Source organism: Solenopsis invicta, chromosome 4, assembly GCF_016802725.1.
Source record: "Solenopsis invicta isolate M01_SB chromosome 4, UNIL_Sinv_3.0, whole genome shotgun sequence".
Classification (NCBI taxonomy): Eukaryota; Metazoa; Arthropoda; class Insecta; order Hymenoptera; family Formicidae; genus Solenopsis; species Solenopsis invicta.
Genome location: NC_052667.1, coordinates 15,997,307 through 16,015,096, shown reverse-complemented (window position 1 = coordinate 16,015,096; position 17,790 = coordinate 15,997,307). Strand labels below are relative to the sequence as shown.

Genomic DNA, 17,790 nt, shown 5'->3' with positions numbered 1-17,790 from the left:
AAATTAATGATGATAATATAGCCAGTTATCTTCTTTCATTTATGATCTTTGACCTTGTTGTCGCATGATAATGACTGCGTAAGAGTAATTTTATAAAGAAACAACATCGTAGGCAAACAAATTAAAAGAGGCAGATGATCACTATTATTTGATTCTTTAATTAGCAATTTTAATTTCTTATAAAATATTTATCAAATTTTATTTGTATCTATATAATAAAAAATTTTTAGTTTTATCATCATTATAATTCAATTAAAAGTAATTATATGTATAATGTGTACCCAAGCAGAACAGGGAGTCATCACGACAACAAAATGATGTCAAAGTGACTGCAAAATGATCATTACGATCAATTTGCGACGACTTTTCGATCAATTACGATTCACTTTGATATCATTTTGACATAATTGTGAATCATTTTAATGTTATTTTGACTTATTGTTCTGCTTGGGTACATATTTGTGAACGTCAGAAATATTTGAAAATAATTTATTTGTAATTAGAGAAAAAAAGGTATCATGGCTATTGTGGACATAATGGCTTCTATTATCTCTTTTATTAGATGACTTCTATTATCTCTTTTATTAGATAACGAATTCTAACAAATGTTTATGAAATTATTCCTTTAGTAGCTCTTCGGTTTTTATGGCGTTAATATGTTCATACACAATACCTGACAAATTATATGTACTTTATCATTGTTTTTAAATTTGAACGTATTATCACAAATGTATAAGGGGCATTCCATGACAAAATGAGCCATTTATTTTGAAAAATGTTTCAGATTTTGATCAAACTTACCGAGGTTAAAGGTTTTAAAGATATAATTGTTTGTGCAAATAAATCTTGGGTTTTCAATCCAGCTGGATGAGTAGTTGGAAGAACAAAAGTTTTTGGGGTTTGTCATTGTCTGTTTATTTTTATCTATTTTTTGGGGGTTAAAAGCGGAGTTAATAAAATAAAGTTAGTTTCCAAAAGAAAAAAATCTGCACTTTTACGTGGTAATGTCAGATTTTAACAATAAAAAATTGAAAATTAGGCTAATGAGAATCCGCGAGAGTATAAGTGTGCATTCACAAATACTAATATTATATAATATACAGTCTGTTTGACAAGAGCGTATACGGCAAAATGTGAAAACTATTTGAGATAATAAATTAAAAAAAAGAATACATATACTATATAATATAGACTAGGACGCTTTATTATTAATAAGTTGTCCAGTTGTCTCCATTACTAATAATTGCCTGGCATCTCCAAGGCAATTTTTGACTAATTTTATAATATAATCTTGTGGCAAACCTCCAAATAAATCAAATCTATCGAAATAACTGCTTGATGGTCCAAATCTTTTTCCCTTAGAGCTTGATGGATCAAAGAATATGCTCAAACAGAAGTTTCGTCCATAAAAATTATCTGGCCCCATCGTGATCCAAATTTCGCCCAAGTGAGTCTTTTTTCGACGTGTTTTTTTGGACATTAGCAATTTCTTCAATGCTTCGAAATTTTACTTTATGGGCCAGTAAACGTCTTCTTATAGTGTCACATGACACATTTAGATCTTTTTTACACAAAATTGTTTGCCTTCTACGCAATGATAGACTAGAATTCTTCTTTAACATCTATAAAATCACTTTGTCCTCCTTTTTTGTCGTTACTTGAGAATCACAATCTGGCAGGTTATGTTTTTCGATGTTTTTTTATGCCGAAAGCGTTTCACGCACTTACAAATGTCTTTGACTTTTTCATGTATTTTGCAGCTGATTCATATGACATTTTTGATCCTTTTGGATATAAACTCAAAAATACGGCTTGTAATGTGATGCGTACGCGGCACTCATGGTGAAATACGTCCTTCTGTAAAGCCTTTTTTGGTAATTGTATAACTCTTTTACAGGCTTGGGAAAGTTACTTTGTAAAAATAACTAGTTACAGTTACAGTTTCTGTCTTCCAAAAAAATAACTAGTTACCGTTACAAGTTACTGACTTTAAAAAATAACTTGTTACAGTTACAGTTATTAAAAAAGTAACTTAAAGTTACTTTTCAGTTACTTTTCTGTTTTTTTTTTTTGTAATATTATAAAACATTGATAATTTAAATACGAGACTTTTACTGAAGGGCATCCACGTAAAGTCTTTTCTATCTTTAATTGTGTAAAGCGTTGTTTACAGTAGAGACTTAAGCCTTTAACCTTAAGAAATTGACCAATAATAATTGATTTATAGAAGAATAATCGATTGTGTTTGGCCAATTTCTTAAGGCTAAAGGCTCAAGTTTTTATTATAGTCTTTATTGACGACGCATAAGATGCATGTGACATGTTTACATATATTAAATATTAATTACTTATATGTACAGATAAAAACTATGTAAATTATGTTCTAAATTTTTTGAGGATAAAGGTTGGTTTATAATAGACGTAATCGTAAGAAATTGGTCAATCAGACAACTAAAATTTTCTTTCTTACACTAATGGACACTGTGTTACACAGTGTCGACTTGTGTCATAGCTGAAAAACACCCAATGTAACTAAGTTAAGTTTATAGTTACAGTTGAAAAAGGTAACGAAGTTAAGTTACAGTTACCAAAAAAAGATAACTCTAACTGTAACTTCGTTACAAGTAACGAGTTACTTCCCATCCCTGCTCTTTTATTGTTGAGCGCACGCACACCCAAGGACTTTGATTCTGTCCATGGGGAAATTTTTCAAACTGAAAAGTCGCTATCTTTCTACATATTTATAGTTCATGATTAACGTAACAACCAATAAGCTCTAGTTGTTTCATTAATCATGAACTGCGAGTATGTAGAAAGTGGTGACTTCTAATTTAAGTAAATTGTAGTATATTAGAGTTAATTGTAGTATATTATCATTGATTTTTGTACAAAGTTATTTATAAGTGTCAGAGTCAGAGAGGAACGTTTTACCCCTTCATGGAGTTAGTTGTTACTGCACTGGGGTAATTTGTTACCAAAAGATATAAAGTCATTTAAAGAAAAAAAAAACATTTTTTAATAAATCAAAACACGTGAATTATATTTATAATTAATATTTAACGAGGTAACGAGACAATCAGGTATATTAAAACTAAACAACTGATATTTATATTTAATTATAATTATGTTAACAATCATAGAGTTTATAATAATTATAAATCACATTTAAAACTATATTTTATCTCATTTTTTTGTGACAAACATTTGTATTTATGAGATCAGTACTTTGAAATGATCTTTACGATCTTTCTAAATAATAAATTTAAAAATCTAATCTAAATAATAATAAAATAAAAAAATGATCAGCTTTTTAGGAAAACAATATTAAGATAATCTTTGTGATCTTTTTACGTACCTAATTTAAATAATAATAAAATAAAAAAGTAATCAACCTTTTAGAAGAACAATAAAAAGTTAAATATTAAAAACTTAAAAAAGAAAGCAGAAATAAGAACATTTTATTAAAATAAAAAATTTTTTAACTATGAAAACATGGCGCTACTGGATAAGAAAAGCAAGGAAAAGAATTGACAGAACGAATGCAATAAATGTAACACTTATAAAATATGCGTTATAAAAACAATTAGAAGTTAGTTACAAATTAAGTTTCTTTAACATTTAAATAACATTGTAAGTTATTATAATTTTCTAAGTTACTATTATACTTTACAACATTTGATTATTAGATAGATATTTGAATATCTAACAGCGTCAAGTTTTTGTAGTTTAAAAAATTTTTATTTTAATAAAATTTTCTCATTTCTGCTTCCACTTTAATTCTTTGAGATTAAATGTTGTATATTCCATTAAAACTTTTTCTGTCTTTTGTTATATGTCCGCATCCTATAACAAAATGAGAATCGATATAGACAACTGCACATATGCGACAGGGCAAATTTTTCCAGGGTAACAACGTACCCCAAATTACGGTAACAATTAGCCCCATTCGACACATGTAACATCTTGATACAATTTTTTGCCTACATATTAAAATGGACAAATAAACACTAGTGTATCATATTTCTGAATGTATATCCATCTCTTCCTCCTAAGTTGTTTGCTTCATAGCTGAGGCGTCGTGATTCGTAAAAAATAAAGCCCTATTTACGGATAGGCGCCACCTTTCTCTATTCAGTGCTTCGGTCCTAGATTCTCGTAGAGGAATGCCCGTCAATGTCTTTATTTGATTCACCCATTTTGATGGCGTTCTCCCTTGCGGACGCATCCCAAGGACCCTGTCCTCCATGATTGTCTTCTCGAGTCCCCCCTCGCGGCGCATCGTATGTCCAAAATATCGAAGAATGCGATCGAACACAGTCGCGTCCAAACGATAGCGAACTCCGAGCTCACTCAGGACAGAGGCGTTCGTGTGTCTGGCCGTCCATGTAATCCTCAAGAGCTGCCTTCAGCACCACATCTCAAAAGCGTTGATGCGGTCACGATCCTTCTTTAGGACTGTCCATGTTTCCGCTCCATATAGGAGGATGGAGAACACGAGTGATTTTACGAGTCTCATTTTGGTTGCGTTCGAGATTTGTTTGTCCCTCCATACTTTTGTGAGACAAGACATGGCACTTCTTGATATCTCAATCCGCTTTCTTATTTCGTTACTGAAGCCACCCTCATTCGACAGGACTGCGCCAAGATATACAAAGCTTGACACAACCTCACAGTTCGCAATTCGAGTTGTGTCAGGTTGGTTGTTATTCTTCCTGTCAATGATCATAACCCTGGTCTTCTGGCGATTCAGTTTCAGTCCTATCTCCTGACTGGCAACCTCGACTTGTCTAATGAGTTCCACTAGGTCTTCCTTTGTAGTGGCAATCGAGGTGGTGTCATCGGCGTATTTCAAGTTGCTAACCTTACATCCACCAACAGAGAAGCCGCCATCCCAGTCATCCAGGGCACTCCGCATGATGCTTTCTGTATAGACGTTGAATAGGATCGGCGAGAGAATACATCCTTGGCGGACGCCCGCCCCAACTCGGAACTGTGAGGATACCCTGTTCTCGAGCTGCACCTTTGCGGAGTTGTTATCATAAAGTGACCTGAGGAGGGCTACCAGATGACGGGGCAGTTCCATCTCATCTAAGATCCTCCAGAGATGGGTCCACCGGACGGTATCGAAGGCCTTCTGTCCACAAAGCATAGGTATACCGGGGAGTTAAATTCACGTGCCTTCTCAATTATCTGTCTCACATTTAATATTTGTTTCCCCTTCGAAACCGGCCTGTTCTTGAGGTATTTGGTCATCAAGGAAAGACCTGATTTTTGAGTGAAGAATGTGCAGCATGACCTTACTGGCATGTGACATTAAGGCTATGAGTCTGTAATTTTTGCAGATCCTCATAGATCCTTTTTTATGAAGCGGTACAAAGATGGACTTCGCCCACTCCTTTGGCCACTCCTGAGTTTGCCAGATTTTGCGGCATATATCCCAGAGCACCCGAATGCCCAGGTCGCCAGTCGCCTGAATGGTTTCAGTCGTTATGCCGTCAGAACCGCATGCTTTTTCCTTTTTCAGCATACTTACCGGTCTCTCTATTTCCTCGCGCATGATGTCAGGCTTTACTATAATGGGGGCTGCGGGAGGTGCCTCCGGGTGCTTTATCTGATTCAGAGGCCGGTGGGGGTCCGCATACAGCTTCTTGCAGTATCTCCTCCATACGTCCAGCACCTTCTCGATCTCGTGCACCTCCACGCCTATGTCGTTTTCCATAACCCATCGCGTGAAACTGTCGGATTATAACCTTTATTTTTGAAAAAAGATCTCTTGTTTGGTTGCTATTATTAGGAGTACAAATTGAAAACCGCCGTTTTTTGTCAAAATTTGAGGATTGATTGTTGAAAAATGGTTACATACTTATTCTTGAAAGTATTGTCCATCGCTGGCCACTACTTTCTCCCACCTTTCGGGCAGCATACGAATTCCGCGTCGAAAAAACTGCTCGTCTTTTGCGGCGATCCACGAATCGACCCAGTTTTTGGCCTCTTCGTAATAATGGAAGTGCTGCTCAGCCAGGCCATGCGCCATTGATCGGAACAAGTGGTAATCTGAAGGGGCGATGTCAGGAGAATACAGCGGATGAGGTAAGACGTCCCATTTTAATGTTTCCAGATAGGTTTTAACGACTTGAGCAACATGTGGCCGAGCGTTGTCGTGCAGCAACATCACTTTTTCGTGTCTTTGCTCGTATTGTGGCCGTTTTTCCTGCAATGCTCGGCTCAAACGCATTAGTTGTGTTTGGTAGCGAGCTCCTGTGATGGTTTCACCCGGTTGCAACAGCTCATAATAAATCACGCCGAGCTGGTCCCACCAAATACACAGCATGAGCTTCGAGCCATAGATGTTTGGCTTGGCCGTCGATGTTGATGCATGGCTGCGGTAGCCCCACGATTTTTTTCGCTTTGGATTATCATAATGGACTTTTCATCGCCGGTTACAATACGATGCAGAAAACCCTTCCGTTTTTGCCGTTGGAGCAGCTGTTCGCATGCGAAAAAACGCCGTTTAACGTCTCTCGGCTTTAATTCGTATGGCAGTGTCCATGCTTTTGGATCATTTCCATGGTTTTCAAACGATGTGAAATAGCTTGTTGAGTCACGCCCAATGAATCTGCAAGCTCCTGTTGCGTTTGAGATGAATCTTCATTCAGTAATGTTTCCAATTGTGCGTCTTCAAACTTTTTCACCTGTCCGGGACGCTCCTTGTCTTCTACGCCGAAATCACCACTTTTGAAGCGTTGGAACCATTCTCGACACGTTCTTTCACTAATGGAAGCCTCACCATAAGTTTTTACAATCATTCGACGCGCCTCAGCCGCAGATTTTTTCGAATTGAAGGCAAAAAGCAAAAGTTCCCGCAAATGACGCTTATTGGGCACAAATTTCGACATTTTCGATCACAAAAAAATATATAACGCCGATAAAAATTCACAACTGCAATGATAAGGAATTGTTGCCAGATGCCCAACCTTACATTTAAAATTTTTGATCTAACGTTTGGCGCCAGCATTTACCGCTGGCGCCATCTACTGGAAAAGGGCGGTTTTCAATTTGTACTCCTAATAGCATGCATCTCTATGTCGCGGGAGGTATCCAGAATAAATTGGTTTTTGTCTCGCCTGTAGCCCCTCTGTATGTCTCTGTTTAATTGGGCTAGATATTTTGTTTTTTCCTCAGATAGGTGCCCGAACTTAATAAGAGTTCTTTTGTTCTCGATGATCTCCAAGGTGCCGGGCGATATCCAGTGTTGCTTTTTTCTCCTCTCTCTGGGGGTCTTGACACGGGCCATAGCGGTCCTAATCCACTTTCTCGCGTTGCACCATAGTTCGTCTGAGGACATGTGTTGTTCTCGCTGCACATAAGTTCTCCTCAAGATCTCCCTGAATTAGTTACCATCTCTGACTTGAGTTGGTCGACTATAGGCTGTCCTCTTAGGCCTAGCTAGCTTCAGCCTAAATTCTATTTTTAACAATTTGTGGTCTGACCCACAGTATGCTCCAGGATATGTTTTTGCATCTTTGAGAGAAGATCTCCATCTTGAGCTGATTAACGCATAGTCTATCTGGTTCCTGTAGCGACTGCCCGGTGACACCCACGTGTACAGATGCCGTATATGGTGTTTGTATACTGTGTTTGCAATCGTAAGTGCATTATCAATTGCAAAATCCAGTAGCCGCTCTTCGCGTTGATTGCATACGCCGATCCCAAACCGACCAACTGCTGATCTGGCGTGATCATCCAAGCATGTTTTCCCTACCTTGGCATTAAAGTTGCCCAGGATTAGCACAATTTCCCTTCCGGGGATCATCGATAACGTTTCCTCCAGTTGCTGATAGAAAGCTTCCGTGTCTTCATTAGGCGCCTCACTCGTTGGGACGTACACCTGAATTAGGTTTAATCTCACCGAACTCGTGTTGATCTTCACCACCATCATCCTATCATTCACAGGCTTGTATCCCAAAACGGCGTCGTTATATCTCTTCGGAACCAGCACGGCGACACCATTCCGGCTTTGTTTCTTGTTGCTAGAAAAATAGACGCAGTGGTCATCACTCCAGAAATGCCCGCTACTTTTCCAATGGATTTCGGCGAGTCCCGCAAAGGAGATACCATACCGCTCTAGCTCCTGCTTGACGATATAAAGTTTGCCAGGAGACAGCAACCCTCTATTGTTCCAAGTGGCTATGTTAAGAGTGCCACCTGCAGGTCTTCCAGTAGCTAAGTTTACATATGCAGCCTGGTTGCTCACTGCCATATGTCCGGTAGTCCATTTTACACCACACGGCCCGGACCCGTTGCAGCGCCGATTGTCAGTTAGGGCGCACAACTGATCACTTCCACTATAAGCCATTTCCATTTCCATAAACGTTCATGGGAGATATAATGCAGTAAGGTCCCTCTCTCTTCTGCATTGCAGTCTCAGGACCAGTTGACACTGATACAGTCCTGCTCCCAAGTATATTATTAAGCCGGGTCGAGGCAGTTTCTCTGCGCCTTAGTACGGTACTGACATAGCTCCTGCCCTGCATCAGTGATAGTTTTCGACTTCACAGTGTAGATGCGCCGTGTTTTGTATAAGACAGGGTCACCTCGTGTAGGATGTCGTTCTTCACTACGCACGGACGATCTTGATTCCAGGGTCAGACGCGCCTGTGCACTGACAACCCAAGAACCCTGGGGTCAGTGAGGCCCAATGGCAAATCAGAGGTACTACCTTTCCTTGACCTCGTATATCCATCTACATAAACACAATAAATAATAGGAACTACCTTAAATAAGCAAAATAGACCAAAAAATTACGATGGACAAATATTTACTTACTTAATTTACGAGCATGTCTTTACACAGACCGCGGCGTAAATTAACTTAAACGCTACTTGCAATATTAAAATAGTTGCCGCACTTGCGTGATTGGTTGTTGTTTCGTGACATACTTAGAACATATCGCTATCTTTTTTTATTTTGAAATTATAACCACTGTAACAATGTACCTCAGGAACATTTTACCCCGGCCTCCTCTATCTGTCATTATTTAAAAAATTGTAAGAGAATCGATTTATGTTTATTTTAAATCTAATTTATTTATATATTTTTATACGACATGACTTCTTTTATTTTATTAATTTTTTACTCTTATTTATTCTCTATTACTTATTATTTATATATTTTTATACAGTACGATTTTTTTTATTTGTTTTATTTATTTTCTACTTATTAAGCACATCTTTATTTTGACCGCTTGACATTTTGTGTTCCGTTAAGTTAGCATGTTTTGTCAATATTGTTTGGAATTAAGATTTAATGTAGTTAGTAAACAGTTTTACTTGAGACGAGGAATACATCTCGTTGCGGAACGGAAATTTCTTGATTAGACATTTTTGACAAGAGATTATTCCTGATTGAAAAACGACATCCAAGGCTTCACCAAGTCTTTATCAGTTCCAATGGGGTGAATCACTACATCAGTGTTAATGAAAATTGTATGTCTTTTAAAATATAACGCATGAATTATATAGAGAAATGTCAATTTTGTCGACACTGTGATAAAGATGCCACTATTGAATTTGGCAAACCGTTGGTGACTTAAATGTTTATTGCATTATGGACTAATAACGGCTGGATACTTTTTCAGAGATTTTTCAAGTTTCTTTTATCTAATACGCTGAGGATGACACCAAAGTGAGTCGAAACGTTCGTTTTTTTATAATCTAGAATGAATAAATATATTGTAGAATACTAATATTTGTGATTGCGCATTTATATCTGCGCTGACTCTTATTAGCCTCATTTCCAATTTTTTGTTGTTTAAATCTCGAGAGTTCTGAACTTAATTGTCAGATTTTAAGTAACTCGAATCTTTATTATTATTTCCATTTAAGCTTTCAAAATCTTTGAAACCATAACCAAGGACCAACATCGATTTTTATTTTTAATTCAAAATAAAATACTATATATCTATTTTAATTGTGCAAAGTCGTATTATCAAAGGCCCAGCCATTTTCGAGATATAATTTCGAGATGAAAACGATGTAGGACGGAGCGTGTATCTCACCGGTGAGTTTCAGAAGTTCCAAGCGTAATATACGAGGTGTGTTCAAAAAGTAACGGGAATTTTTAAATTTCGCGGGTTTGGAGAGTCCGACAGTCAAATTTTTTTTTGTTTATGTTGGTATATATGCCCCTGAAGTATGCTGAAATGTTGAGCTGTATTCATTGTTTACTTTGTCTGTGGCAGCCGCTAAGGTTACACGTGTTTTTATGAGCTCGGCGATTTTCGTTTCTGAAAAAAAATGGATCAAAGAATTTGTATAAAATTTTGCGTAAAAAATAACATAAAGTGTGTGAAATGTTAACAAAAGCCTATGGTGAGTCTGCTATGAGTAAAACAAGAGTTTACGAGTGGTATAATCGTTTCCAAGATGGCCGTGAAGACGTTGAAGATGACGAACGCCAAGGACGCCCCAGCACATCAAGAACCGATGAAAACGTCGAAAAAGTGAAAGAAATGTTTAAGAACAATCGCCGAATCACAATCAGAGAAGTCGCTGATGATGTTGGCATATCAATTGGCTCATGCCATGACATTAAACGCCCGAATTTATGGAAAAACAATTTATGGCTTTTGCACCACGATAATGCACCTGCTCACACTTCACTTGTTCGTGAATTTTTGGCCAAAAACAATACTGTAATGATGCCCCAGCCTCCATATTCGCCAGACATGGCTCCGTGTGACTTTTTCCTATTTCCAAAAATAAAGAGAACCTTAAAGGGCCGTCGTTTTACAAGCATAGATGACATTAAAAGCGCATCGCTGAAAGAGCTAAAGGCTATCCCAAAGATCGAGTTTGAGAAGTGTTTCGGGGATTGGAAGAAGCGCTGGCATAAGTGCATAATATCTAATGGTGACTATTTTGAAGGCGACAACATTAATGTAGACGAATAAATAAATATTTTTTTCAAAAAACGAAAATTCCCGGTATTTTTTGAACACACCTCGTATTAACAAATAATTTCGCATCGCAGAGGAAAATTTAAGGTTGTATTTAACAAATTTAACAAATTATTACATTAAAATATTATATACTATATACAGGATGACCCAGAAAATCTGCTTATACCCTCATGGGTTAATAGAGTAAGTGAAACTGAGAAAAAAAGTCCTTTAACATTTTTCAAAATTCGCAATAGTTAACAATTTAAAAATTAATTAAAGTCGGCAAATGAAGGCGTATTTTCCCTACCTACCGCGCGCGGGACCACCTAGCCATCACCAAGCTAGGACCAGGCGGCGTGACGAGAGGGAGTAAAGCAGCAACTACCACGCATGGATAGGACCGCTTGGCTGTTGCCGAGGAAAGAACCGTAACGCGGTGAGGAGGGATTGACTACAAGCGAGCAGCATAGTTAGAATTAAAGAAAAATTAAATAGTCTTCACAAATAGTAGGAGTAAGTTGAATTCAGCCGATTTATAGACGACACAATTTAAGAAGCAAAAAGACTAATTTAATTAAATTAAATTTTGAGAATACTTTTGTGTGATTTTTCAACTTCTAGCATGCGATTATTTGTCAGTTTTGAAACACAATTCTAAACTGATATTGAATGACGATATAATATTACAAATTAAATTAATTAATTTAATAACTATTTAAATACTAGAAAGATATTTGACCGATACATGTAACATACTATCTAAACAAGCAGGCCTATTCGGTCATAGCTGGATTTCAGTGCTTTATGTATACGTGTGATTTTATATACTTTCTCAGACTCAACCAAACTGCGCGCCGTTACTTTCATATAACACAGTTATAATTGAATAAGAGTTAGTAATATCACTTTTATTAAATTAAAATTAATTTAATAATACTTGATGCTTACTAGCATCTATATTAACCCTTTCCCCCCTGAAAAAACTGTAAAGAATTTATATCACAATCAGTATATCAAAATCAAAATAAAAATAAAAATTGCTTTTGAAATGTGGACGATTTAATCTTATTTCCTTGATTTATTATAATATAATTATACGATTTCACAATTTAAAAGTAAAAACTACAACAATAATAATAAATTTTTTATAATTACAATATATTTTATGTCAAAAACGTAAAAATTCTTGTTTCGCAATTATGAAACAATAAAACTTAATAATTCTAACAGTAATAATTAATAACATTCTTAGGAATAAACTGTGTAGTAAAAATCAATATTATGTGAAATCAATAATAAATGATAAACCGATTAATGTGCTGTGGAATTACGTGCCTGAGCGCGCCAATACTACGCGACATTACTGGTTATCTTTGATTGGTTATAATTCAAAAACTATTGCAGTTTCGACATTTTTGTATTAAGATTTTTTGCTTCACTTTACCTCCAGAATACACCGTTAAAATATTGCTCGGTGATTGCAAAACACCTTGTATATACAGTATTTGTATTATAATAATACAAAAAATAAGGAAAAAATAACCTTTTCTTAAACAAGTGTTTATTTTATTCCTTTTTTTTGTTACTAAAGTTACATACTATACATTTTTTGTATTTTGTATTTTTTGTTATAGATTTCTTTTTTTGGAAACAAGAAACTACTTCTGCATTAGAACATTTTTTAATAAGAAGCTGCTTTTTGCCTGGTACAGAAAAAAAGTAATGACATTTTTGTGTCACTGGCACTGCTTTAACTTCTAAGAACTTGTCTGAAAGAGTTTTTTATAGATTTATGTCCTCAACCACCACAATAGTTTTTTGTAAATATTCTTTTTGGAATGATTTTTTCACACAAGATTGATATTGTTTTAATTGACATTGTTTTTGATTATAATGGCAGATCCATGAGTCGTGTCATCTGGATGTATCGTGTCATATATATTGTATTTGTGCATACAAAAGTATTTTCTATTTGTGAAACGCATTTTAGAGATAAGCATAACGTCTATATTGTAGTTTAATAAAAAATATTTTAACTTGCGTGTGTTTTGACAGCTCATTGGTGTTTCAAATTCCTATTATAATATTTTATTAACTAGAGCAGTTAGTATGTTCAACATGGCGCTTATTTTGTCCTTGAGTTCTATCATCATGGCCTTGAATTCGAGCATATCCCCATATCCCCCATTGACTTTCGAACTTGTATTCCTTACCTCTCTAGTCGTTTTACTTCTAACTGGAGTGCTTGGAGCGATTTGTTCTTGTATAACCTATGTTCCCATGTATGCATATGTTCGCCTTTGTTGTACTTGTGAGATTGATTTTGAGAATGTAATCTGCAGGTTATTCTATTCCATTTCAGCATCTTGCGTTCGTGCAGCAGTTCTTTTTTACGTAGAATTGGATGTTTGCATACCTGTAGATTTTTATAAATCATACAGCCTTTGTAATTAACAGGGTGATTACTCTTGCACAACACACATTTGATATTATTTGATCTTAGGTGGGAAGTCTACATATAGTGGAATGATGAACTGCGTTTAACACATCTTGTTTTTCAGCGGCAAAAACTTTTAGTGTGGCCATAGTGCTGACAATTAGCACATTGGGGTATTTCTCGTCTTTGATGTGGAGATTTGAACGTAACTTTACACTATAGCAAAATTTTAATATATTTGTTTGTTTGGTCAGGTTTAAGTTTAAAGACATTAGTAGAGGTTCTTTGGTAGTTCTTTGCTTAATGTTCCAGATGTTGACTATATAAGGTTTGTTTGCGTCGCATGCTCTAAGAGCACTTGAATCACTTGGATCACTTTTATCACCAATCACAGCATTAGAACTAATGTCTGTATTTGGTTATTTTGTTACTTAATTCGCGTACGTCACACAGTGGACCAAAATCCCGAAAAAATAACGAAAATATGAAAGTGTTTTTTGATTTGCTTGAAATTTGATATCCTAGGGTTTTTGAGGTCGTTGATTACGAATCTGAAATCAAAATAGCAAAAAACAAAAATTCAATTTAGATAAATGTATTTTAAATATGTTTAATGTAGTTGAAATTTGATATTCTGGAATTTTTGAAGTTGCTAATTATGAATTTAAACTTCAAGTTGCAAAAAAATACAATGGCAAATTCAGTATAGCGGAAACATGTACTTTAAATATGTTTAATGTAATCGAAATTTGATACCTGAGGTTTTTAAAGTCCAAAATCTTTTTTTCTTTATAGTACTGTATCATTGTATAATAACAAAAGATCCACAAACAGAACGACTATCTGAATGCTGCGGCATGATCTGCTTATTCTATGTCGCTAGCGATTGATACTGAAACTTACAGCACAGAGCGCTCGTACAAAAAAATTGTCGCAAAACCAGAAGAGCAGATATAAGCAGCTAAATTTTTTTTTATTCGAAAGAGAGAAATATAAACTAAAAGATGTTTCAGTAACATCTCGGAATGAGGTGGAATATATAACTATTTGGGTACTTAAAAATTTAATTTTTTTAAAATATATAATTTCTTACTGATTTAAATTTAACTTAAAATCTATTATAGTGCTTTCCAATAAAGGCGATAAATTAAATTGAAAGAAATTTAATTTTTAATTAATTTTTTTTTTAATGGATTGAAATGACTTTATTATGATGTAAATTTTATGCCATTTATTTTTTAAACAAAATATTCAAATGGCCATTGCGGTTCTTTTTGCACTGGGTGATCCGATCAGGCCAACTTTTGATGACTCTGTGCAGCATATCGGGTGGTATGGCGGCAATGGTTGCACAAATTTTTGTTTCAAGTTCATCAAGAGTTTTGAGCTTGATTGTGTAAACCTGTGATTTAACATAGCCTCACAGAAAAAAGCGATGTTAAATTACACGATCTTAGTGGCCAGTTGTTAGGGCCATTTTTTGAAATGAGTAACTCACCGAACTTTTCACACAATAAATTTATTGTAAGGCCCGTTGTGTCACAAGGAGCACCGTCTTATTGGAAAATAATGTCGTCTTCATCAATTTTATTAACTTTTGGGAAGAAAAACTCGGTAAGCATACCACGATAGAGCTCACTATTCATATAACGGATCAGCCCTCTTTATTTTTAAAGAAGTACGAACCAAGATGCCATTATACCATAATCCGCACTAGTGATTTTTTGAGGATGTAATGGTGTCTCGTGAATCACTTGAGGGTTTGACGCGCACCAGTATCGACAATTTTGTTTGTTGACACTACGTACAAAACGCTCTTTGAGTAGCAACAAAACTTCTCGAATTTTGATAGAAAATTTGGATAATTTTCAAATGTTGTGGCAATGTGAACTTATTCATGATGAAATGGCAAATCTACTGATGACAACAAACGTTAGATGTCAAAGATTGCATTTCAAATATGGCCGCAGTACACTTTCGAAATCCTATCATCTCTATTGGAAAGCACTGTATATATAACACATATAAAAAGATTACATTATTATCGTCTTTTGTTATACTTACCTCCAGGAATAAAATCCATTTTGCAGAATTGAATTTGCGCATTTCGTTTTCGAAATAAGCATACAAGACTAGATATAAAATATTTGTTATTCTTACTGTTACGTCTGTTCCGTATAAAGGGCAACTTTGAACTGAAATGAAAATTTAAGTATAGATGAAATAATTTTAGGGTTGGCAACATTTAATAGGGAATTTAGTTCTTTTTTAGAAAATGTAATAATATTCTCGAAAATTTGAAATTCTTTTTTTGACTTTTGACCAGCTTTTCGGGATTTTGGCCCACTGGGCGTCAATAAAAAATTGCATATTTTTTAATACAACGTATTTGGTTTAGGCTTTTATACCTGTAGGACATTTGTACAGTGCCCAGTCAGTAAGTATCAATTTTTGCTTGTTTATCTTTTTGTAACGCCTGCTCAGGACTATATCGTTTTCTCTTTTTTGTTATATTTATACAGTTTTACAGTTCCAAGGAGATATTTGTTTTGCACTCATGTACTTGAAAAAGACCGTTTAAGCCTGCATTGTTATCCTCCTGTAGCTATGCATCCTTCAGCACGGAACTGACACTTTGGGTTAGGAGTTGGTTTTCTATAGAGATTTTCCTTTCCTTAGTTGGTTTGCTCTCGTTTTTAGGCGACAGAGACTCGCCTTTTGCCCTTCATCTATCTGCTAGGACCGAAGTCACATCCAGGGTTGGCAACAAGGACACTAGATAAGAAGACTTGGTGACTATTGACGTTGATATGCAATGCACTGTTTCACAGCTTTTTATAAATGCACTTCGCGCACCATTGTGGCCTAATCACCTATTTGAATCCCTCATTGAATAATATAGTATGTACTTGAATAATAATCTTTGAATAATATGTACTGAAATAATGAACTCTGAATAATATTAGTCTTCGAGAACGTTAAAACTATTTGTGATAAAATAATTTACGTACTTACCATGCAAAAAGCAGCTTTTTATTAACAACATTTTCTAATGCAGAAAACAGTTTCTTTGTGTTTCCAAAGAATAAATCTATAATAAAATAAAAAATAAAAAATACAAAGATTATAGGATGTAACTTTAGCAATAAAAAAGTAATAAAATAAATACTCGTTTAAAAACTAAGACTATTTTTTCATTATCTTTTGTATTTAAGATCAAGACGACAAACATAACAACCGTTAACAGGAAACGATTTTTTCCTGTTGCGCACATTAATCGCCTCACGCGAATCGATATTAGTCATTTCTTCAGGGCGAGCGCACAACATTGCCTCCCTTTTTCAAAGTTGTCGTCCCGTCAACTAATTCAGAGGGCCGAAAGATTCCTCACGACTTGTTGTTTGCTCATATTCTTCATCTTGAGTCTTGTGCGCTTGTTTCTTTATTCTTCGGACAAAGAAGGGGAATAAACTTTCAGGAACCCAACGCTTTCCAGGCTTCCCATGTCCCTGCCTCGGCATTTGCCCTTAGGCCCACGGCAAAACCCCGAATCAAAAACCGGGGCAAGACGGTCTTCTTAAAAAGAAATATGGCAATGCTTCACACGAAGAAAGTCACCTCGCACGAATCTTAAAATTGAAATTAAAACAGAATCCGACGAGTATCTCACTTAAAATAAAATAAACCTGTAAAGGAAAAACTTTTTTACTCACGAATTCTCGTCTCCTATATCTTAAACAAAATTTAAGACAAAATTCTCGCAAAAAGACCTAACGACTCTCCGCTTCACCCTGAGCTCCTGACTCAGACCACCGAGCGCCGCCCTCTGCGATCCAGAAGAAAAAGAATCAAAGCTCACTCTCAGCTCCTGACTGAAAAACAATTTCTAGAATTCATCTTCCAAGGTGAGGATTTCCAGGCAAAATCGACGACCTTTACCCCGGGCCACTACCACGAGTTACCGAGCGTTGCCAGCGTCACTCCCAAACCAACAACTTTCTAGAAGAGAAAGAAATCTTAAACTCTCTTCTTCTCCCCCAGCTTTTGCCACGGGTAACCGAGTGTCGTCTTCCGCAAATCAGATCAAAATGATGACCTCCTGCCCTATCCTGGGCTCCTGCCACAGGTTAGCGAGCGCGTCTGCGTCTGCAATTACAATTCATTCGATGACCTCCTGCTTTACCCTGGGCTCCTGCCACAGGTTACCGAGCGCCGTCCAAGTTCCAAACCAACGTCTTTCTGCAAGAAAGGAACCGGCTCCCTCCCTCCTGGGACGAAATCTCAATCCCGAAAAGAAGAAATTCTAAGCTAAAACTATAACTCTCTCTCTCTCTCTCTCTCTCTCTCTCTCTCTCTCACTCAACGCGAATGCAACGCTTCCTCCCGTTCATCCAACGCAAAACTCCTCGCG

General features: G+C 36.0%; 1 protein-coding gene and 1 long non-coding RNA gene across 4 annotated transcripts in view; both read left to right on the top strand.

Annotated features, from left to right (window-relative positions):
• Positions 1–17,790, top strand: part of LOC113004637 — a 124,306-nt gene that overhangs the window by 7,776 nt on the left and 98,740 nt on the right. The gene's annotated exons all lie outside the window — the stretch shown is intronic.
• Positions 12,127–17,720, top strand: LOC120357662. The gene is made up of 2 exons (XR_005574681.1): positions 12,127–17,505; positions 17,581–17,720. It is a non-coding gene; the product is annotated as an uncharacterized LOC120357662 (long non-coding RNA).